The 24,644-nt window shown below is 38.5% G+C and overlaps 1 protein-coding gene across 11 annotated transcripts in view; it reads left to right on the forward strand.

The window, feature by feature from the left end:
- The window catches only part of kcnq5a (potassium voltage-gated channel, KQT-like subfamily, member 5a), a 150,253-nt gene that overhangs the window by 27,171 nt on the left and 98,438 nt on the right, over positions 1–24,644 (forward strand). The gene's annotated exons all lie outside the window — the stretch shown is intronic.

A 24,644-nucleotide genomic window follows, 5' to 3' on the forward strand; every position in this document is an offset into this window, starting at 1 on the left:
CGACAACCTGGATCCTTCATCTTCTGATATAATCAGAAACATAATCAGACAGGCTTTAAGTCCTGTAATCCAGTAGCCGTATCTGTTACGCCCAACCCATTCTCACGTCACACCTGCTGACGACAGCACATATTGCTGGGTGTGTCCATGGAAAATGATCCCATCACATCTATCCAGAGGGCAGCAACAGGCACAGAGGTCTCCGACTATTTCTGACTGAGATTCTAGAAAGTTCTAGTCATTTTGTCCCCTTTGTGTTCTCACCTGGAACGTAATGTTCGTCTCAAGGACTTTTTTATCCCTAGGGTGTCTCCTCTGCTTTTCTCATAACTTAATTGTAGAGAGCAAAGCCCCAAAATAGCGTTTTGTGACAATTGTGACGTTTTACAGTTTGTGATCAAATTAAATAATTTCCTGAAGTGTGCTTGATTTGTACTTATTTGCTAAGCTGACTATCTTGTTTTGAGGGATAAAACCAGGCCTTTTTGTGCAGCTTTAAAAAAAAGAAAAAAAAAGTTGCCAGGCACTGCCAGCAATTTTGATCTTTTTCACAACATTCATGGCCTCCTCTGAGAATTTTGTTGTATGAATATCTGAACATGCAATATGTCAAAAAAAAAAAATAACAGAGCCATGCTATAAAAAACAACAACACAGTTTTATTCTAGCTTTATGCAGTCTTTTTTTATCAAGACTTGAATGTGGGTAAGTTTCATAAAAAAAAGCAACATTTTGAGCAAAAAGCTGAGAAAATTATGTTTTTGTCAAAGACAAAAAATGCTATTATAATGGTATTATCGCTTGTTTCCGCTTCTTTCTTTGCTTGTGTTTTGATCCAGAGATTCATATTCTTTTCGGAGATGTATTGTAGAGATCTATTGCATTAAAAACGTGGGTTGCCGGAAAATTGTCAGTGGCAGAAAAAGAGTCAATATTCTCGACTGTCATGTGATTTATAGTTTGTCAGAGAGTCTGGTATGATCTCACTATTTGTCATGTCATTTAACGTTGTAAACACTTGTGTCTGCCCTCTGGCAAACTTGGGTCTCCTCTTTGTGGGTTTTCAGAATCTTAATGTTTTTGTGAGTTTAAATGTTTAATCAGTTTTAATATTTATGCGTTCTTGCCTAGAACAAAATGTTCGTGTTAAAAAATGTTCGGTCCCCAGGGTGTCTCATTTGCTGATCATGTGGTTGTTCTGGCATCTAGTGTATTGTTGCCATTCATGTATGTCACATCTGTGCTTCTAGATCAATAACTGACACACTTTTGGGTTTGTCCCTCATTGCTCTTGCGCCCATTACCTACACGTGGCAACAGGAAGATCTTTGCCAGCAATTTCTGTGGTGGATATCTCCCACCCTGTCATAACTCGCATAACTTGGAGGAGAGTGTGCCAGTGGGTAAGCTGTGTCAGTAATTTAAATGTAGTGCAAAATTATTGTCATATGATCATACATTTAGAAAGAACCCATCTGATCGAGAGATATGCATATGAGAAAAGTGATAATTTTGTGGCTCTTTGTCATATTTATTTAGTTTCATAATCAATTTTTTTACAAGCCAAGTAAAGCAATTTTTATGTAAAAGAAAATGTAACTTAAAATGTAAATTATACATTTTGGTAAATTGCTAATGTGTACAGTATATATAACCAACCGTTTCGTTGTTGTTGTTTTTATACAGGTACTATTACCATTACGATGACAAATTGTTAAAAATTGCTTCACTACACTTAAATATTAAATGTTCATGACAATGTGAATTGTGTGGAGCAAAATAATGGGATTTGGGAATGTTTTTTATCCATTTTTTTTCCATTTATGTTCATATTTGTGTTTGAATTGGAAATTAGACCCAGTGGTTCAACATAACCCTTGCCATGATGACACGCTTTACCCCTAAGTTGGGACATGTTTTTCATATTCTAGTCATCATAGCCTATTTCTAAATTCGATGTCTCTGTTATAGCTTTTCTTATTTCAGATGAAAGCAGACATCCTGAAATAGAATCATCTGCATTAGTTTCACTTACAGTACATCTCATTTATCCTTGCCTAGAGGAAAACTTAAGTGGCACATCTTACCCCACACCCCCCCTACATCATAATTTCTTGTGTCAGAACATGCTTATAAAATTCACACCAAATAAATGCGTTTCGAGAGGTCTAATCGGATTCAGGTCACATCCTTTAGTTGCACTCAAGAGATTGTTTCAAATTAAATATGAGCACATTATTCTATTTAAAATAATTACTAAATCAACAAGGGGCAAATTATTTTCCTTTCAGAACTGTGTATATGCTCTTTTTTGTTTGGGTTGTATGTGTTGGCAAACCAAGCTTGAAATTTAATAAAGCAATTGGAAATAAACTTTTTCACTCTACAATGATTTCTGTGTGGAAATATGCTGATCTGTTGTGTGTGGCTAATCTACTGTCTGTCAACCGAGAGTGGAAAAGTATGAGTCTCTCATTCAGTGTTTCCCTTATAGAGTGGTGTGAAATAATGCTAATAGCAAATTGTCGTAGTGCCATTGATGATTATTAGGACACATTAAGTTAACGAAGAATGTTTGCTGTGCATAATTTATAGTGCCTTCAATTTTTTGAGGTAAAAATATTCACTTCTGTGCATAGATCATGTGTTTTGTGTGGGATCGATTACGTAACCTGTGACCAGCCATATAGAAAGCAGCCGCACTCTTTCAGCTGTGGCTTTCTGAAAAGCTTGCTGGTGTTTGGTGTGTTTGGAGCGGTCGTCTGCTCTCTGCTCTTATTTGAAGATCTGGCAAAATGTTTTATTTACTCTGATAGCTCTGCATCTGTGTGAATTTATGTAGTTGAAAGATAAGTGTGCTTGGTGTAAGGCTCAAAGCTGCCATAACATCAGTTTGCAAGAACTGCTTTGGTTCCATACGTCAGCATTTTTTTTTCTTTGCGTTTCTTTTTTTTTTTTTTTACCTGATGTCAGATCTCTGAAGATTTGGTCACAGTCGTTGGATAAACAGGTCCTTCTAAAGAAATTAGCATATTGTGATAAAGTTCATTATTTTCCATAATGTAATGATAAAAATTAAACTTTCATATATTTTAGATTCATTGCACACCAACTGAAATATTTCAGGTCTTTTATTGTTTTAATACTGATGATTTTGGCATACAGCTCATGAAAACCCAAAATTCCTAAAGATTTCTCAAAATTCTCAAAAAATTTGCATATTTCATCCGACCAATAAAATAAGTGTTTTTAATACAAAAAAAAGTCAACCTTCAAATAATTATATTCAGTTATGCACTCAATACTTGGTTGGGAATCCTTTTGCAGAAATGACTGCTTCAATGCGGCGTGGCATGGAGGCAATGAGCCTGTGGCACTGCTGAGGTGTTATGGAGGCCCAGGATGCTTCGATAGCGGCCTTAAGCTCATGCAGAGTGTTGGGTCTTGCATCTCTAAACTTTCTCTTCACAATATCCCACAGATTCTCTATGGGGTTCAGGTCAGGAGAGTTGGCAGGCCAATTGAGCACAGTAATACCATGGTCAGTAAACCATTTACCAGTGGTTTTGGCACTGTGAGCAGGTGCCAGGTCGTGCTGAAAAATGAAATCTTCATCTCCATAAAGCTTTTCAGCAGATGGAAGCATGAAGTGCTCCAAAATCTCCTGATAGCTAGCTGCATTGACCCTGCCCTTGATAAAACACAGTGGACCAACACCAGCAGCTGACATTGCACCCCAGACCATCACTGACTGTGGGTACTTGACACTGGACTTCAGGCCATTTGGCATTTCCTTCTCCCCAGTCTTCCTCCGGACTCTGGCACCTTGATTTCCAAATGACATGCAAAATTTGCTTTCATCCGAAAAAAGTACTTTGGACCACTGAGCAACAGTCCAGTGCTGCTTCTCTGTAGCCCAGGTCAGGCGCTTCTGCCGCTGTTTCTGGTTCAAAAGTGGCTTGACCTGGGGAATGCGGCACCTGTAGCCCATTTCCTGCACACGCCTGTGCACGGTGGCTCTGGATGTTTCTACTCCAGACTCAGTCCACTGCTTCCGCAGGTCCCCGAAGGTCTGGAATCGGTCCTTCTCCACAATCTTCCTCATGGTCCGGTCACCTCTTCTCGTTGTACAGCGTTTTTTGCCACACTTTTTCCTTCCCACAGACTTCCCACTGAGGTGCCTTGATACAGCACTCTGGGAACAGCCTATTTGTTCTGAAATTTCTTTCTGTGTCTTACCCTCTTGCTTGAGGGTGTCAATGATGGCCTTCTGGACAGCAGTCAGGTCGGCAGTCTTACCCATGATTGCGGTTTTGAGTAATGAAACAGGCTGGGAGTTTTTAAAAGCCTCAGGAATCTTTTGCAGGTGTTTAGAGTTAATTAGTTGATTCAGATGATTAGGTTAATAGCTCGTTTAGAGAACCTTTTCATTATATGCTAATTTTTTGAGATAGGAATTTTGGGTTTTCATGAGCTGTATGCCAAAATCATCAGTATTAAAACAATAAAAGACCTGAAATATTTCAGTTGGTGTGCAATGAATCTAAAATATATGAAAGTTTAATTTGTATCATTACATTATGGAAAATAATGAACTTTATCACAATATGCTAATTTTTTGAGAAGGACCTGTAGTCTATTATTCATAACCACAATTGGCTTCTTTCAGATAAGGTCTTTATTTTCAATTGACGGTTGTGATGAACATATTATCTGATATTTTGTTGCCATGTCCTGCTCCTTGGGGCAGATCTCGATTTAATTAGACCGGTAATGTATTTCCCTAGCATGAGTTAATTGTTGCACTTAATAACTGCCAAGCTTATAAAGTGCTGAGCTAAAAGAAAATGGCAGTCTCTGAACAGAGACCCCACAGCAGTGCTGAGTAGCGACGCATTCATAGAGATGATTAATAAACTCATATGAAGCATGCATTCATTATTTCAGCAACTTGTAAACTTTACTCTGCAAAAAGTCATTTTTCTTAATCATTATCTTATGAAGAAGTAAATTATTTTTTTTGTAGTTTAAATAAAAATATAGACTAAATATTTCCTTGCATCCTTCCCTGCTGAGTATTGTAAACAAAAAGCCATTAATGAAGACATTTGTTACAGTTCTTCCGTGATTTATAACTTTCATGCTAATATGCACATCTTTCTTTTGGGTTTAGGCTATTTTAAAATGAGACATCTGCTCAGGCTGAGTTGTCTGTTTAATGCAAAAATGCATGCTGAGACAAAACTCTAAAATGCTAACATGCCAGCATAAAGCTCTGTGACGTCTGCAGTGTTTGATGGAGATTGTGACACTGTATGTTTCAGATTACATTTTAGTAGCAGAGACTGTCTGAGAGCTCAGATAATGTCTATAGCTGTGTGTGTGTGCATAACAAGCTTTATGTTAACTGTACGTGTAGCACTATTGGCCTTTATTTCCAGCTTACCATCCTGAGCATTTGCTGTTGCTGTTAACACGTCAGTCACACGTGAAATGACAGCATTATTATTGTAATCGTTGTCTGTGATTGTGGACCTTGGCTGTGTGTGGGATCTAAGTACAGAAGAAAGAGTTTTTGTTTTTTCTGATTAAAGTCAATAGTCAATAGTAAAAGTCTTAGTATTTTATGCATTTTTACTGTATATATACTGTGTATATACACACACACTTTTTAATGTAATTATTTATTATTATAATTTAATATTATTATTTTTTTAAATGCTGTAAATTTTGTATATATTTTTTTATATAATCTACATAAGTTGAGCTATGGATTATGCTATGATTACTGTGGCATCCATTATGCTATGGATGCCACAGTAAGAAACAAGTGAGCAAATTTATGGTTGTCACCATTTGATGTGTTGATTTCGTTTATAGAGCCACTCATGTGTCATGTCACTTTTCAAACTTAGTCATGAGAGAACAGCCTACACTTGCCAGGTTTTCCCCCCATGTAGCTCATACAGTATATATTGCTTTTGATGACTGTACTGAACCATGTGTTTAGGCAAAGAAAATTTGACCAGCAAGTCATTCAAGTGATTCAAGTATCAGCCAAAGAGATCACAGCACAGCTCTGTTCAACAAAATGTTTTAACTTTTTCGTTTACACTACTAATTTTAAGAAGTACTAGTTTATACAGCAAGTCAACACTGTTTAGGTCCATTTGAAAGAACCAGTGCCAGCAAGAAGCTCAAAGCTAAAGATGGCGACTTGTTACATGATGTGAGTGTGTGTTTTTAAAGGCACTCTAATTGAGATGGGGTGTGACATGAGATATTGTTGACTCTGAAGGTCGACGTGTGTTGTGCTGCTTACTCCTCTGTGCTGCTTGGCAAACAGGCCGATCTCAGGTTCCAGAAGATTTCCTAGGGCCTTAAACCAATAGTCAGCCTATGAAATTGTTTCTTTACCCTACCATTTTGTGTGTGTGTGTGTGTGTGTGTGTGTGTGTGTGTGTGTGTGTGTGTGTGTGTGTGTGTGTGTGTGTGTGTGTGTGTGTGTGTTTGAGTTTGTGTGTGTGTGTGTGTGTGCGTGTGTGTGTGTGTGTGTTTGTTTAATAAATGAATACTTTAATTCAGCAAGAATACTATTAAATTAATCAAAAGTGACAGACAGTAAAGGCATTTATAATACTACAAATGATTGCTATTTCCTGAACTTTCTATTTATTAATGAATCCCAAAAAAAGGATCTTTTTTTTTTTTTACACAAAAACATCAGCAAATCAGCATACTTTAATAATTTCTGAAGGATGTGACATTGACGACTGGAGTAATGATGCTGAAGATTTAGCTTTGCCATCACAGGAATAAGTTACATTTTAAAAACATATATTAAAATCAAAATTGTTATTTTAAATTTTAATAATATTTCACCATATCACCATAATATCACCATATCACTAATTGTACTGTATTTTTGATCAAATAAATGCAGCCCTGGTTAGCATAGACAAAAACATTTAAAAAAAATATTTCGGTTGTGTATGTTTCATTGTTTTTACACAGCTGTTGAAATGTGATATTTGGTATTTGCACACTGAGTCCTTGCCCCTAAAATATTAAACTGAAAATAGATTAGCATTCTTTGATTCCAGCATGTATATGCACATGCTTGTGTGTTTTTTTTTTACTGTGAGTGTAAATCTCTGACGTGTGTGTGTGTGTGTGTGTGTGTGTGTGTGTGCGTGTGTGGCATGCTATTCCTCTGTGGTTCTTACATTTTCTGGATCTATCCACTTCATTTTTAAAGATGAATATTTTTATGTTTTATGCCCTCAATATTTTTATGTTTTGCTTGTTGATATGGTCAAAATTTTAATTGTGCTGATCATACATTACCAAACTATTATGGAATGAGAATGTCATTTACTGAAAAGTCATCATTCATCTTTGGATAAACAATCACAATTTGAGGGAAACTGTCTGCTTCTGAAATACTCAGTATTCCCATCATACCATGATTATCATTTAAATAATGCTGCTCAGTGTGCTGTAAGGTATCTGCACATGTATGTTTGCGAGCCAGTGGGGATATACATGGTGTGTTACAGTGAAGCTTGGTGTATATGAGCTCAGCTGGCTTGTTTCTGTTCTGTATATTTGATACTTTCTCTATTTCCCTTTCTAACGATCTCACTCTCTTTAGTCATTAATGTTTTTTCATTTAGTGATCACTTTTAACAGCTGATCAAAGCAGTGAAGTAGCCTCAAAACATGACCCATCTTCACACCACTCAATCTGACAAATTACCCCAGAAAAGAGTCTGGAGTTTTGACATTTACCGCTGTAAGATAAATGGCTTTCATTTCTTGTTCAGCTCTTTCAGGGATCAAAAATAGTTTGCAAGTTAATATTCGGTGTAAAGTAGGTTAGCAGGGAATGAGAAATTGTTATTTTGGAGAAAGAGAGTGGCATTGGTGATGGCTGTATTGATTAGATTTCAATGTAAACAATACTGTACCTGTAGTGAAAATACAGTAAAGCTGTACCTAGAGATATAACATTTGGATAACTATAACGGATAGTGAGGAGATGTTTGCTGTATGTGACAAAAAATGTTTTGCCCTAAACAACGCGTGACATCGCTTAGAGCACCTTTAAGTATCCTTACCCCTTTTTAAGAAGGACGAGTCAGAACTAAACTGATTGTTTGCTCAAGGCTGTTGATCTGCTGAATTTCAAACAATGCTAACTTCTTAACTTCTTGCTTTCCTGTATTCTGCTTCAGCTCTCTTACCCTTGGTAAACTTTATGCATGTACTGTATGTATGTGAATGTTAGAGTACTTTAAATGTTTAGTCTAGTTAATAAAGTCTTGTTCATGTCACACGTAAAGTTGTCCGTGTCTCAAGCTCATATACTGGAGTCGCTAATCATATCGATTTTGACTGCTTGCTCTTAATAATACTGTAAAGTAAGAAAGAAATTTTCCATACCCCGGAATGGAAATTTCTTAAGAAATTGTACATTTCTTAGAATTAATAAACAATTAACACTGAGTGTTCATGGGACAAACAGTTTAATTGATTGCAATATTAATTTACAAGTTAATACTATTAACTGATCCAAATATTCACAATCAATTATAACTTATTAGTTATTATTGATTATTAATATTTATTTAGAGCTGATTTGCTACACCGATTGGAATTCAATGATATTTAGCAAGTGTGAATGGCAGAAAATTTTACTTTGAGCTATATTTATAACTTATGTGCTTTGAAATCCTATTCAAATCACATTTCTGGAAATCGTTTTCAGTCTGACCACTCTAATCGGATTTCTCGTGGTTTATGTAACTTTATCACACAACGTTAAACGTAGACATGTCAGACGTTGTTATAGGAAAATTGCTGAAATTCGCTACAGAAACCAGCCTCCTATGTTTCTGCTACTGCCTCAGAAAACGTAGTAATCCAGCAAGGCGCATATATTGTCATGTTTTAAATAAAGACAAATCTTTATTGCGAACTCCTCTACGTTGCAGTTGTTGTATTTGGCATATACCTTCCATCCCAACGTAATTGCCATAGAAACCAATGTAGATATTCCGGAAGACGAAAAAGAGCCACAGGAGACAGGATACACAAATCGGATCTGAACAGTGGCGATCAAGCGTGCCGCACAAGTACAATACAATGTATTCTTTAGGTTAAACCCCTGTGCATCATCATCTGGATGTTGGGTGGATTAAATGGTAATACTGATATTTTTGAGCACACAACATGATAATCTACAACAGTTAGCCTAAACATGTTAGCTGTGGATTATAGGGCTGAGTTGACAATATCGATATAAACAATACTGGCGTTGATTCCTAAATTTCAAGGTTGTTCTTGTAGTCAATCTTTTAGCTTTCTTCTGTTGATGCATGAACAAAACTACACTAAAATTTGTAATGCATCTGCCATCCAATAATCACAATAAGCTTTGTGCTTTGTTACTTTTATTGTCCCTGTACTTCATGCTTTACCTAAACTACATAATCTATTGTAGATCCTCTTCATTGACCTATAGTTTGGTATTGGTTTACTCACTGAAAAGTTAACTTAATGTATAGATTCTCATTTACAACGAATTGGTGAAACAATTACCTTCCTATTTAATAGATTTTTTAAATAAATTGCATTCTAGTTTAGACGACCAAGACTGGTTAGTAACATTAGATGTATCATCTGTTTACACTTCAATTCCACATAAAGAAGGTTTGGAATCTTTGGATATTTATTTTCTAAAAACTCTTCAGAGTTCTACATTACCCACACAAATTATCCTAGATTTGAGCAAATTTCATTGACTACGAATATTTTTTTGTTTGATAAAGATTACTATCTTCAAGTACAAGGTACTGCTATGGGTACTCCCTTAGCACCAAGTTATGCAAATTTCTTTATGGGTAATAGATGTTATACATTTTAGATGTATTGACATTGAAGAAGATTAACAACACAGTCTCGTCCACAGTGTTTTGAAAACCAATAGACAAGAATACCATATTTCTGCCGATAGTCATCACTACTACCTCTGAAAAAAGGTCTACCTTTAAGCCAGCTTTATAGACTGAGATGTATTTGCGATTTAGAAAAGGAAAATCAGTGTTTAATCAATTTAAAAAAATCTAAAATTATATTACTAAAAACATATATAATATATAATATTAAAAATATATTTAAAAAATGAAATATAAAAAAATAAAAATAAAAGGAAGTCATTTTGGTTTTTGGCCAAGTGCATCCTTAATTTAAGGTTTCAGTTTTGGCCCGGAGTTTTCATTTAGTGTGTACTTAATGTGAATTTTTTTTTTTCTTTCTTCTTGACAACATAATGTGTATGTCCTTTTTTTATTGTAAATATTCAAAACAAATTGAGAGTATGCTTTATCCTTTATCCTTTATCCATCCTTTAAATTGAAACTGCATAACTGCATTGCCATGTCACCTTAATTCCATGGACACATCTTAAGCTAATCAGCAGGCACAGAATGTTAGCCTGCTCATCTCCATAACTCCCAGGCTGCTTTACTGTGAGAGAACTGACCTTTAAAAGTGTGAGGGGAAGATAAATCAGCCTTGTTTAAGAGACTCCCTCAGAAGAGAAGAGATACAAATACTGTTGGACTATGCTGTGTTGCAAACTAGGGAGGACCAGATCTGTTTAAAATAACCGTGGAGATGTGTGGAGTCAAGGAGGAGAGAGCGTTCACTGGTATGTGGGGACTAACTGCCCTGGTACAGACTACCTCAAGCCAGAACCTCCCTAAATATTTGGCTAGATCTGGAATTGCCCACCCATTTTTGCTAATTTGGTAAAAAAGACACCTGGTTTGAAGTTGATAACCATAGGTCCTGTCCTGCAAGTCTTACTGTTTCTATATTTCCAATCTCCCTGCTTGATATTTGCAGCAGAATTCTCATATCTCCTTATATGGTGCACCTAAATAAATTAGGTATGTTTTGGTTGACTTGGTCTTGTGTGCTATTCTCAGGAAACTGAGCTTAAGTTTAATTAACATAAACCTGTTCAATTGGTAAAAATGGAGAGACTGTTTCAGGTCGTGTGACTGAAAAGCTTCCAATAAACTGTAAACAGTCCAAGTGGGAGACTTTGAAGCAAATGTTTAGTGTGAATGAATGAGCAGCCAATAAGTAATTCCCACATATGGAATTAGCAGCATTTTTTACTGGGGCTTGAACCTTGTGTTTACCTTACAAAAAATGAGTGGTCAGCCTTGTGTCCTCTAAAAGAGCATAAAAGCGAGGCTTGTTTGGCATATGTTTGAGGCTGGGTTTGTGTGTGTGTGTGTGTGTGGGTGGGTGTGTGTGTGTGTATTTCTGTGCTGTGACTGTAGTGTTATAAAAAAGATATACACTAAAATAGTGTAGCGATGTATAAAGCACAGTCACTTTCACTTTCTGTTGGTCAACATGGTGAATTGACCCACGTTGCAAAAGGAGCAAAGAGGACACTGACAACTCACTGACAGATGAGACAGAGCAGGTTACATTTGGTATGAAACAAAGTCTCAGTTTTCAAAAAAAAAAAAATATATATATATATATATATATAGATATAGATATAGATATTTTTTAAAGATATTCAAACAATAATAGCATTTTGTAGCTCTTTAATGTGCCGTGACAGATCGCTGTAGTGCCTTAGTTCAAGTGGCACATGAACCGATCATCTCTTCCTACTAGCTATAGCATGAGGTAAACATGAATGAACATCAGAAGCTATGTTGTTTCAACCACAGAAAGACTTCAATACACACCATACACACTAGGACTACACGATTAATCGAATAAAACCACACGCGATTTGGCAAAGGCTGCAATTATTTTATGGGCAGCTTTGTCAGTGCAACACGGCTCTGTGCTCAGTTGTAAATGCTGCTCCATCTGAAAGCCAGAGGGCGCTCTCACGAAAACACTACAAATATGCCCCACAGAAGTAGACAACGCACATCATTCCAGGAAATCCATATGGTCATCATACTATCTGTTTCTGAATGAAGAAGATTGAAGCGGTTTGATTGATTTATTTACATTTTTGGACAAGAAGTTCATAAATGTTTCTCAATTTTGGAAAGATGTTTTACACGTGTTGCTTTTCAAATATTAAGCGACTCAAACTCATAGTGCTTTCAGATGGAGCAGTGTTTACTGCTGATCACAGAGCCGAACGTCACTGACAAGCTGCGCATAAAAAATTATCGCAGCCTTTGCTATTTCATAATCGCAATAAGCCAAATCAGATTAAGCGCTATTTCATGTTAATTGAGATTAATCGTGCAGCCATAATACACAACAAATTGAAGTCCACCAACGTTAATCTACTAACTCACCTGTCCGGTTTGTTTGTCGGACAAAATGGCGGATTCGCCTTATGATTGGTCAGATCGCCTGTCAATCGAAGGGTGAAAAGGCTGCACCTTTAAAGCTGCAGTGTAATTTCTACATCACTAGTGCCACCAAACTGAATTGCAAAAACAGTGACTATTTTCAAACAGGTTTTCCCTAATACGCCCCCCTCCCACTGGTTGGGAAAATTGATTGCCTTGCTCTAAACTCATGCCATTGGTTGCATCTGTATTGCTGTGTTGGGCTTAATGACAGCTGAACAACTGATACTAAAATGAATGGGAATACTAACAGATAGCTTTTCCAGGTATAATACTCCCTGACGTGGTACGTGATTTCATCATTGATGATGTTTATGCAAGTTAATGCAAGTTTATGCAAGACATGTTCCCATCTGTGCTTAAATCTATCCGAAGAACTCTTAGTAGGTTTGTCTGTGTGTGCTCGTGATTTTTCGTGTGGTATGTGTGTTTCTTAAGTTGCTATTAACACAACTTTCCTTGGCAAGAGTCGAAAGTATGACAGGAAGACTCTGATAATCAGTTCCAGGCAGCGTGCAGCTGTGTGTCAAGACGTTCGATTGGTGAGTGAACATGGAGGTAATAGCAATTGCTTCTGGTTGTATTGTGAGTCAAAACTGACTCGTCTCATAGACCTTCTCGTATGCAATAATTGTGCTTTGTAAGTACTGCAAAATCTATTTTTGTATTGTTTTTCAGGAAAAATACCTATACCTAGTTCCTTTTTTGCAAACATAAGACTTGTTGTCAGTGAACATATCTGGATTTAAGTTTATTTTTATTTAAAATTGTTTACTTTTAAAATGATTCAAATTAAATTAGAATTGGAAAAAATATTAATAAAACCAAAAATGGTGTGCCAATGGATTTTAAGGACGTTTAGATATTTGTACTGTATTATTTATTTATTTTATTTTTTCCAAAGTGATAATATTACATCAGTGTAACAATAAGATTCAAAATAAAGTGCGGATGATTTAGCTGTTGCGACCCCTTAACAGGAGCAGCCGAAAGTGAGAACTTACATGTATTTAAATATAAGTAAATGCATATATTTATTTGTTAAAAATAATTTTAAGATTATTCAAATTCAATTAAAATCAAAAATTGATATTGATAAAAAACTGACTATTGTGCCAATGGGGTAAGAAAATAAACATAATTCAATATGTTGCATGAAAACCAGTCTTAATATAATATCTTATAATATCTATATAATTATACTTTTGAAATAATTCTGAATTTTTACTGCAAAACAGGGAAACATACTGATTATAATTGTTTGTTTTGCAGTGTGGTAATGGTTCAAATAAAAATGTAGGTCTTGCTTCATATATGTGCCAGAGCCAATGTCTTCAGCCAGCTTTCATACTGCTTTCTCACACTATCAGACCCTCTACAACTCTCTCGTTTCCCACCGTCCATTCTTATTCCAGCCCAGAAAATGTCATTGGTGACGTTTGTCTGAGGACTAATCAAAAATGTGGTTAAACAGTGGTTAAACATCTTACTGCTAAGTAGGAAAACACACGCTTGACCTGGAGAACTCTGGGAGCTTTCCCTCCATACTTAATTGGCCTGCGGGTGGTATGCTCATTAGGGAGAGAAAGGAAAAGTGAAATAAAGCCAGAGAGATTGAGATTAGGTAATATTCCTTTCCCCACTCTATTGTTATACAGTAAATTGAACAGAAATGGATCTGATGGTTTTCAGTTGCTTTATTTGTTTTGTGAGTTGGATGGAAATTTCTTTTGTGCTTGTTGGCCTAAATTTCTCAATACAATTAAACCCAAAACCTCTCTCTTGAAAGGTCACTTTATGATTTGAGGAAGTGCCCATTGATTTAACAGCAAGACGTGGCCAGAGGTGAGAAGATTCCAACACTTGGCATTATGCAACTCGATGGCATCTCTCTTTATTTACTACAGAAACATATGTCCCCAATGACTCTTTCCAGTCCTTTTCTCCTCTGAATGATATGGCTTTTGCTGGAACACCTACCGAAATGAAACACTTACTCGTGCTGCCCACTCAGTTGGAAAAATCAATGATGTCAACTCCTTTTCCAGGAATAGTATTGTGGCTGCAGCTGAGCCGGTGTCTGTTCTTTGTGAAGTCTCTGAACACTTTTTAAGAGTGAAGCTCCGTTCTAATGCGGATGGACAGCGGGGCAGGCACACTTGTGGGACTGCCGGCACATCTGGAAACACTAAGCCTCCTGCTGCACTGCCTGGCCCAATAAAAGTCACTCTCTCTTCTCACTTTCTCTCCTCTCACTTTTATTTGCTTTGACCCTTTCTGTGTTGTAAATGCGTGCTGATGACCGCATGATGCTCCCCGACACAGTGACCTGGGGGAAGATCAGATGGATGAGGAGAGACAAAGAACAAGCAATAATTAAGAGATTAGTCACTTGCCTCTCTAAAGAACAATGCAGGTATAGGCTCATGAATATGGAGTATATGAAATATACAGATCTTCTATCTCCTTCTGCTCCACTCTAATTAAATGGACAATCTTATGTAGGTCTGCTCTAATGAGTCTTTACATATTTCATATCAACTTCTTTCTCATCTCTCACGTGTTAATATTTAAGCAGTGGTGTGATTGATAAATGTGCTGAAAATAGAATCAAGACTTATGAGCTTTTTCTAATGTGTGTGTGTGTGTGTGTGTGTGTGTGTGTGTGTGTGTGTGTGTGTGTGTGTGTGTGTGTGTGTGTGTGTGTGTGTGTGTGTGTGTGTGTGTGTGTGTGTGTGTGTGTGAGCGAGAGAAAGATGGAGAGATAGATAGATGGATAGAGAGAGAGATGGTTTCACACTCTCTGTCCTGAAGTTCTCTGCCATCTCATGTCATGATCTCAGACTACCCGATGACAACTGAAACTTAAACGCAGACAAATACTTTTTTTTGAATCAAATGAATAATGATACAATTATGTTTTTCTTAAGCACCAAATCTACATATTAGTATGATTTCTGAAGAACCATGTGTCAGGTTTGCCGTTACATGAATAAATTACATAAAATATATTGAATTGTAGTATTTCCAAATTTTTGTGTTTTTACTGTATATTTGATCAAATAAATGCAGCCTCGGTAAAAAAAAAACAAAACTTAACAGTATTTAATCGAATAAATCTTGAACAAGTTCTACATTTCTTTTTTTTCCCAGGTACAATTATAAACATATTTACAGTAAAATTGCCCTAATGCACTGTTGTATATTAGGCTATATATAGTTCTGTTTAATATGATATATATTCCTGTAGCCTAAATTTCTCTCCAGGCTTAAAAGCCAAGGGAATCAGAAATGGACAGTGAAGGAGATTAATTAATTTTTATGCAGAGACTTATGAATTTTTAAATACCAGAGTGATTATATTCACCTTGCCTGCAAGCAGAATTGTTGTGGTAATGTTTTCATGCAGCGTCTTTAGGTCCATAAGCAATGGTATACTTAAGAAACTCTGTAGTTACTTGGTGGTGTAGTAGCACACTGTTGCTGTGCTGTTGTCATGGTGATGAAGGATGGTCAGGTAGTATTAGGATAAGCGTGTGTAGATGAGCATGTAGATGAGCTATATACAGTACATAGTTTAAACCATGAAAGCAAGATAATGTACTTGCCCTCACTGTTAATAGATCTTTTCTGCCAGATGTGTGAAAATGCATAGTAGGACGTGTCAACTCACATTATGGAGGCCTATGAGACTAAAAAACAACAACTTTTTTTTAGGGTTTCGTCGGGTGGTTTGTTAAGCTGGTCTAAAAACATTCACAACTATGGACTGGACTGATCTAGCTTTGTCTGACTGGAATCACAACCTAGTCTGTCTCACCAGAACAAAATACTTTCACAGCCGACCAAGCACAGCATTAGCAGTACTGTATTTTTAATAATGGCCACTAGATGTTTTTGAGCATTCGAGTAATCATTGGACAGGAGAAAGATAATTACTGTATGTTTACATGCCTGCAGTGCTTGATCAGTAAGAGAACAATTTAATTAATCATAGTCGCTTTGTTTGTCGCTTTTACGACAATTCAAGCGCCAGTGGAAGTGAGTCTTTCATTCAGGTAAAAAGGTGCAGTATTAATTTTCTTAAAGGAACACTCCACCGTTTTTTGAAATAGGGCTTATTCACCGTCTCCCCTACATTAAGATAGGTGGGCAAAAGCATTTTTGTCTCAGTGCAGGCATTTTCTTAGTTTGGTAGCACCGACGCTAGCTTAGCCTAGCATAATGAATGGAATCCTAAGTTGTCAGGTAGCATGTCATGAGTAAAAGTGATAAAAAAATAATAAAAAAAACCTAATTACTTCTTGTGGCCTGCGTATTCACAACGAGTACAAATAGAAATTCAGATTAAGACTAGGTGATTTCCTAGGCAGATATTGACTTGGGACTATATTAGGGTGAATCACAGGCAAACCACTGCTACTTGGGCGCAGTCATATCATGCAACACCTGAAATCCCCCAACTTCTGTCAACATACCGGCTTGACCTGACCTTCACCGAGTATCTTCGCTTTTGGATTATGTTTAGTTTGAGAAGTTATAGCAAACATGGTAATTAAGTTACCCGCATAGCAAAAGGTTGTGAGAACGAGCAAAGGACATACACGAATGTAATGTTTTTCAGAATTCCACCGAATGTGGAACTGAGAAATCGATGGCTAGCTGGATATCTGTACTTCAACACCTCACTACAAAATTAGCCAGTATCGTGTTTGCGAAGCCCATTTTGCACCGGAGGACTATGTTACCAGAAAGAAGGTACTACGTCTGAAGGATATGGCCGTCCCATCCATTTTCAAAGTACAGGCAGAAAAAAGTGCACATGTAAGTTGTCTTTTATTACTCTTCCTTACGTGAATCTGTGTCTTTATTCAGTTGTAAGATAGATGCTGAGAAGCTGTATATAAGTTAGAGTATGGTTCAAATTGCCTCATCTTATATAACCTCATGTTGAGTTGAACCTGTTTAGCATGAACAGCATGATTGAAAAAAAATTCGCTGTTATCGTTACCGGTGAAAAAATTGTCTCACTTCCTCTGTCTGTTGAGCGATCGCAACCTCCTCCTCCTGACATTCTATTCCCAAAGCACGCAGCTCCTCTTCTGAAAACTCTGGTTCGTAGAGGTATGGTTCTGGATCTTGACTGTCTGAGAAGTCACCCTCTTCGTCTTGCACAAAATCCCCCATGTCCATCGCCATTCACTGTCTACTGTCGGAAAAATAGCCAGCTAATATTCACACCGGTATGTTGACAGAAGTTGGGGAATTTCAGGTGTTGCGTGATATCTCTGCACCCAAGTAGCAGTGCTTCGCCTGTGATTCACCCTAATATAGTCCCAAGTCAATATCTGCCAAGGAAATCGCCTAGTCTTAATCTGAATTGCTATTTGTACTCGTTGTGAATACGCAGGCCACAAGAAGTAATTCGTTTTTTTTGTTTGTTTGTTTTTTATCACTTTTACTCACTACATGCTACCTGACAACTTAGGATTCCATTCATTATGATAACCTAAGCTAGCGTCGCTGCTGCCAAACTAAGAAAATGCCTGCACTGAGACAAAAAATGCTCTTGCCCACCTATCCTAATGTAGGGGAGACGGTGAATAAGCCCTATTTAAAAAAACGGTGGAGTGTTCCTTTAACAGGAGCTTTCAGGCTTTTAAAAAAAAATCTATTTTCAGCTACTATAATGGCTGCTCGTTAATAGAGATATTAGCCAGTGGAATTGCTGCCTGCTCCCCTCAGCTTCTGTTATGACAGGTTAGTCCTCTGCAATTACCCTCCTCACCTCTCAGTGTGACCATCCAACCCCCACAACATAGCCTACCTATTTAGTGACAGTCCTCCGTGAGGGGCTGCCGCTTTTCTTTAGTTTTGTGTTTGTTTATTTTATAATTCAAGTGTTTGAACATTCGTCGATTCCCGCCTCCTTCCCTTATCAACTGACCTTGTGACATTAACTTTGACAGTGATGCGACAAAGTTAAGGTTATGCTAATGAGCAACAACTCGATGTGGCAACAATGGGAGTGAAGACAGTAGAACTAAGTGATCTGCTTCCTGTGAGATACGTTTGTCAAGTGTAGGCATATTGGAGGATAGGCTAAAGTTACTGTGAGGGATTTTACTGTTTTATGTAATTTATCTGTGCACATTTTCAGTGATATAATAAATACAATTATTCTATTATGCTGATTTGGTGTAGAGGTCTACACGGGTCCAAAAATTTGTACCCGAACTCCAAAGGACCCGTAATGTGTACTACCTGGACCTGACCTGGACCCATCTCTTATTTCAAAGCTGGCGGGAAGACACAGACCGACTGCACCCGATTGTCACATATTCCACACTAAATTACTATTAACAAGTCAATAAACCAGTTGCGAAAAATAAAAGTTTTTGTCTTACCTAATTTTAGTAGCCGTCGACTCCCTTCCTTTTAGAATTCCTGACTGATGCATTACATTCCTCCGCAAGAAAGTTCTATCCATGTTATTTCTCTTGGTATTCCAAGCTTAATCCACTCATTATTTCAGCTTCAAAAGTCCACTTGATGTCACGGTGACGGATGACAAATAAGTTAACTCACTTAATAACTTTGACTGTTTGCCCTTTTGAAATATGATAACGATTGCTCTTTCAGTGCCATGGCCGCTGACGTTAGCATTATTTATTTGCTATCATCTCTGTGCTCTCTGTGCCGAGTCTGACCACCAAAACTTTAAGATTAAAGATCCGGGTTGTGTCCCGGATACACCAGCTTCAGCGCAAGACCTCTACACTCCGCCAACTCATTCCGCATCTCCCGAATACTGATCACCTGCACCTGTCATCATCACCTGCCGGCAATCTACAATCACGTCACCTTCACTTTAAAAACACCCCCAGTTCCCTCACTCAGTTGTCTGCTCTCGTCGATACGCCATCGACTTCCTGACTCTCTCATCCAAGACGTTGCTACCAACCCTACCTGCTTCGTGTACTTACCTGCATCTTGAAAACCCAGATTTGCTATTCCGGACAACCAGTCTTCAGCCTGCCTGCCATCATCTGCTCAGTTCACTTGATTCATCCTAAAACAGATAAGAGACTCGATCTTATTCATTCATCCATTGACTCATCCATTTATACCTTCATCTCATCTCCTTCCCTGCCGTGTCTGTTCCTGAGTGCTATAAATAAAACTTCATTGCCACTTTACCTGTTTGTATCGTTCTGATTCATGACAGAAGACCAGACCAATATGCACGAATCAACAGATCATGGCAAAGAGAAAGCTTCACCCCCGGTCACTGTCGCCGATGTCTTGCGAGACATCGCACCATTCAACGCACCATTCCACCACCTGCCATCAGTCCTTCTACATCTGCCTCTGTCACTCCCATGGCCCGACCAGCACCCTTCTCTGTCCAGGAGGGGGAGTGTAGCGGCTTTCTCCTACAGTGCGAGCTGTATATGGAAATGCACGCCTCACAGTTTCCCTCAGAGAGAGAGAAGGTCGCATTCATCATCTCTCTTCTAACCGGACGAGCCCTTCTCTGGGTGCGAGCGCTTTCGGATTATGATCATGGTACAGTTACCCAATCTATCACAGATTTCATTGGCCACTTTTGTGAAGTGTTTACACAAGCCTCAAATGCTCTTTCTGTTCATGATCAATTATTTAGTTTACAACAAGGCAAATCATCTGTTTCCTCATATGCATTGGATCTTCACAAAACTGGACCTGCGCAGTGCCTACAATTTGGTGGGGATCAGGAAGGGAGATGAGTGGTGAATATAGGGTCATGCCCTTCGGACTGTCCAGTGCTCCCGCAGTCTTTCAGGGGTTCATGAACGAGATCTTCAGAGACTTCCAGTTTGTTATCATATACATATAGACGATATCCTCATCCAACCTGCCCGAGCACCACCACCATGTCAAGTCAGTCCTTCAACTTCTGCGCGATCATCAACTCTATCTGAAACTGGAGAAATATGAGTTTCATCAAGAAACGATTCACTTCCTGGGTTGTGTGATCACTCCGCATGGAATCACCATGGACCAGAGGAAGGTGGAAGCTGTTTCCAACTGGCCACTACCCATCAATATAAAAGAACTCCAACGCTTTCTAGGCTTTGCAAACTTTTATCAAAGATGCAGTCAAGGTTTCAGTCAGATCAGTGCACCTCACCCTTGAAAAAAGGGGCCAAGTCTCTATCCTGGACCACCGAAGCCACCAATGCGTTCGAGAAGCTCAAAGCCTCCTTCGGCTCCGCTCCTACCCTCGTCCATCCAAACCCAGATCTTCTATTTCAACGGTAGGGGCGGTTCTTTCACAGCGGCAGGGGAAGCCTCCCCGACTCCATCCATGTTCCGCCATCTCCAAGAAGCTGTCCCCGGCGGAGCAGAATTATGACATCGGCAACCGGGAACTTCTGGCAATCAAACTCGCTCTTGAGAAATTGAGACACTGGCTGGAGGGAGCAAAACACCCTTTTGACGTCATCACCGATCACCGAAACCTGGAATACCTCTGAGACGCCAAAAGACTCAACACCCGTCAAGCCCGCTGGTCACTCTTTTTCACCCCGGCTTAATTTCAAGGTCACTTATCGCCCTGGGGACAAAAACGTCAAAGCCAACTCCCTTTCTCGCCTGTACCAAACTGACACTATCCCCTCCCTCCAGCCTTGATTGTCAGTCCTATCCAGTGGAGTATGGACGATCATATTGTCGATGCCACCCGGTCAGAACCTGCTCCGCCGGGAGAACCTGAGGGACGGACTTATGTTCCAACTCATTTACGTCTGTCCCTCATGGACTCAGTCCATACATCTCCGGGCTCTGGACACCGAGGCAGCCAACAAACCCTCTCGCTCGTACAACAACGCTACTGGTGGCCCAATATGACCCAGGATGTCTCCCGGGACGTGAAGAGCTGCTCAGTCTGCGCCATGACTAAAGTTCCCGGCCGTCTCCCGGAAGGCAACCTTTTACCTCTTCCAGTACCCACAAGACCTTGTTCCCACCTCAGTGTGGACTTTATCACGGACCTTCCTTCATCTGACTCCCACACGTGTGTTCTGGTCGTCGTTGATTGCTTCTCAAGGGCATGCAAGCTCATCCCTCTGCCAGGGCTTAATTTGGCCTCTACACAAGCCCTTCCTTTTCTTGGCCTTCTCGGTACGTTCGGGGTGCTGTGCTCCGTGGCCTCAGCAGGTCCCAGGGCAGCAGGCCTTGACTCACAACCAGCCATGTGCTCAAGGAGAGAGAGAGAACTATCAAACAGAACAGATTCAAACTAACCATGCAAGTTCATTATATCTTCTTAATCCAACGGAGAAGAAAATGATTGCAACTTCAATGTTTGACACTCATGGAACCATCAAGACACTTTTTCAGGATCTTGCAATGCAAGTATACATTTAATGAGGTCCTCTGAAAATAAAGCTAAAAAAGCTGATGGTTCTTTTCATTTTCAATAAATCTTTGCCGTAGCTTCATTTCTTTTACAGTTTCATTCTGTCATTTTACCATCTACCCATATATGTGTAATTGTTTGTATGTTAGTTATGTGTTTGGGATTTAGTTAATCAAACTTGTGCACAATATGTATTTGGTTCTGATTCTCTGCTTGCAACAAAGTTTATTTTACAATTTAGATTATGACTACAGGCTCTCAGTAGTACTGTACAGTAAGAAAGACATTTCTCTTACCCGGAAATGAAAATTTCTTAGAATTAATAATCAATTAACACTGAGTGTTCACGGGACGAACAGGTTGATTGAATGTAATATTAATTTTACTACATTAAGTTGATTCTATTAACTAATCCAAATATTCGTAATCAATTATATCAAGTTATGATTGATTATTAATATTTCATTAGAGCTAATTTGCTACAGCTCTGCAATGGAAACATGACGCGCTTGAGACTGCACATTAACGTTAGCTGCCTTTAACGTTAAAAGCAATGAGGACAATGAGTCATTCAATCAAAACGGTGATGATAACCTAGTGGTCATTTCCTGCTCTTAGCCATGCTCAACGGTAGATTCCTCTCTGGTGAGATAGATTTGGAGTAAATTGGGCATCTAGAGGCAATTGCACACCATGTTATTTGTACCTTTAGGACATGATCCTAATGTTATTGATTTTCAGTATTTTTCATTGGTAATCAGTCTTTAGCAGTGATTGCGGCATGGCAAAGATGAAAAATGTTGTCTCTCTGATGTGTTTGAGCTGCAGTCCATCAGACGTAGCTGGTGAACATGTTTCACTAAAGCCCCTTTCACACAGTGCGTTGATCCCGGGAAATTGGCGGGAAATTGCCAGAACGCCTTTTGTGTGAACGCAAACACGACCCGGGATTGATGCCGGGATCGATGCTGGGTAGGGGACCTAGTAACATTGTCGGGATCAGTCCCGGAACGCGCGCTGTGTGAACAAAAGCCGTAATCAATGCCGTGTCGTAATGATGGCGCTGAAGTGAAGTGAAAGCAGGCTAGTGAAACGGTACGTAATGTGCTAGTTTATGATCGAATACAAGAAAAAAATGCACAAGCGTGGTTTCTCGAGAGAGAAATCGCAGCTTATAAGCAAACTATAGACGCTGCTGAGACATTACATGTCACATCGATGTCAAGTGTCTTTACGGGATTTTTACGGGTTGTGTGTGAACGCACTCTCTGATTCCGGAAAATCACTGGCAGTGTGAATGAACCAAAATCAAACGAACCCGGGTCAAATCCCGGGTCACTTTATCCGTGTATTTTCCGGAATCTCTGTGTGAAAGGGGCTCATGTCTGGTTTCAGATCATTCTACTTGATGTTTCTTTAATACTCTATTGCTCTCATACAATCTCTACCTCTTTTTTTTTTTGCTAGTGGAAAAATCTCTCCCTCATACCATGTGTGTTTTTGTATGTTCAAGTGTATTCATACGTAATACTCTGAGAGCAACAAGTTGCGCACTGCCTCTTCAGAAGGACAGAGTAGAGCCATTAGTGAGTACTCATGAAAGAAAGAGATAGAAATAAAAAAAATAGAAGAGAGAAATTTAGAGTGTTCTAGAAAAGGGGTTTTCAATTCCTAGAAATTGTTCGCAAATAATAGTGTCCACCTCACAGAAACTCCTGTGGTGCTTAAAGGCCATGACACGCTGGCAGACTTTGATTGACACATGCAAAGACCCGTGCAAAATCCAAAAGCTGTCGCTGGCAGACAAGTGTGCAAGGACGGAAATTCCTAGGCTTCCTTCCCCGCTTTCTGAACACTATGCTCCCCATGCTGAACTGATTACTCCAACTCATTGGATCTCATCTCCTACATTTTGTATAGTTTTTGGACTGGTTTTTGGAACAAGTGTCACGGGTTTGGGATGGTAAATTGTGGATTAGCCAGAGCAAAAAGCAAAAACGCATGCTCAAAATACCAATGCATGAGCCCACACATATTGCCATAGAAAATAAATTGCACCCCTTTTTAGCACATGATTCACAAAAGTTTTGCAAATCAGTTAACAGCACAAACACGCCCACAACTGTCTTGCAGGTTGGTAGAATAAGCCTGACTTTTTAAAATAACATTTTCTTTAATTAAAAGCTGTGGTCACATTCACAAAAATCATCTTAAGAAAGTGAAAACAAAATGCTTAAGAATTTTTCAAGAATTGGACTTAGACATTTTTACAAATTTCTTGAGGCTGGTTCACACAGAATATGTTTTTGCGATCAAAAGCGCAAGACGCAGGTCAGTGATACGGGAAAAAAATGCAAGGTGTAGAGACACATTTTTTAAAAGTTTAATTTCTTTTAACTTAAGTGACACGTTTATAGAACGTCGTTTCATGCACGAGACGTGAGTGCAACTGTCAAACACATCCTGCTAGTGCGTGTTTCCATAGAAAAACATTGGAAAAATAGTGCAGTGGAATGGAAAAACACATTCTGTGTGAACCGGGCCTTCGAATTTATACTTAAGTTCTTCAAATACATTAAAAAAGTCCCATCATGCGTAAACATGACCTATAATGGTTTAGATTATTGATCATTGGTATGACCTCACAGTACTTGTGCACATCTAGTTATAATAATATTTATTATATTATCTAGGTTCACAGACAGTGCTTAGTGCTTAGTATTTGAAACATCCCAAAAAACAAGTTAGATGTTTCCTAGGTCATTTACGATGATTTTTAGGAACATTCTTTTCAGGAATTTAACACTTATGTTTAGTTTTAAGAACGTTCT

The sequence above is a fragment of the Siphateles boraxobius genome, unplaced genomic scaffold (genome assembly GCF_051911475.1).
Source record: "Siphateles boraxobius isolate OS27281-9 unplaced genomic scaffold, OSU_SipBor_1 20, whole genome shotgun sequence".
Lineage (NCBI taxonomy): Eukaryota > Metazoa > Chordata > Actinopteri > Cypriniformes > Leuciscidae > Siphateles > Siphateles boraxobius.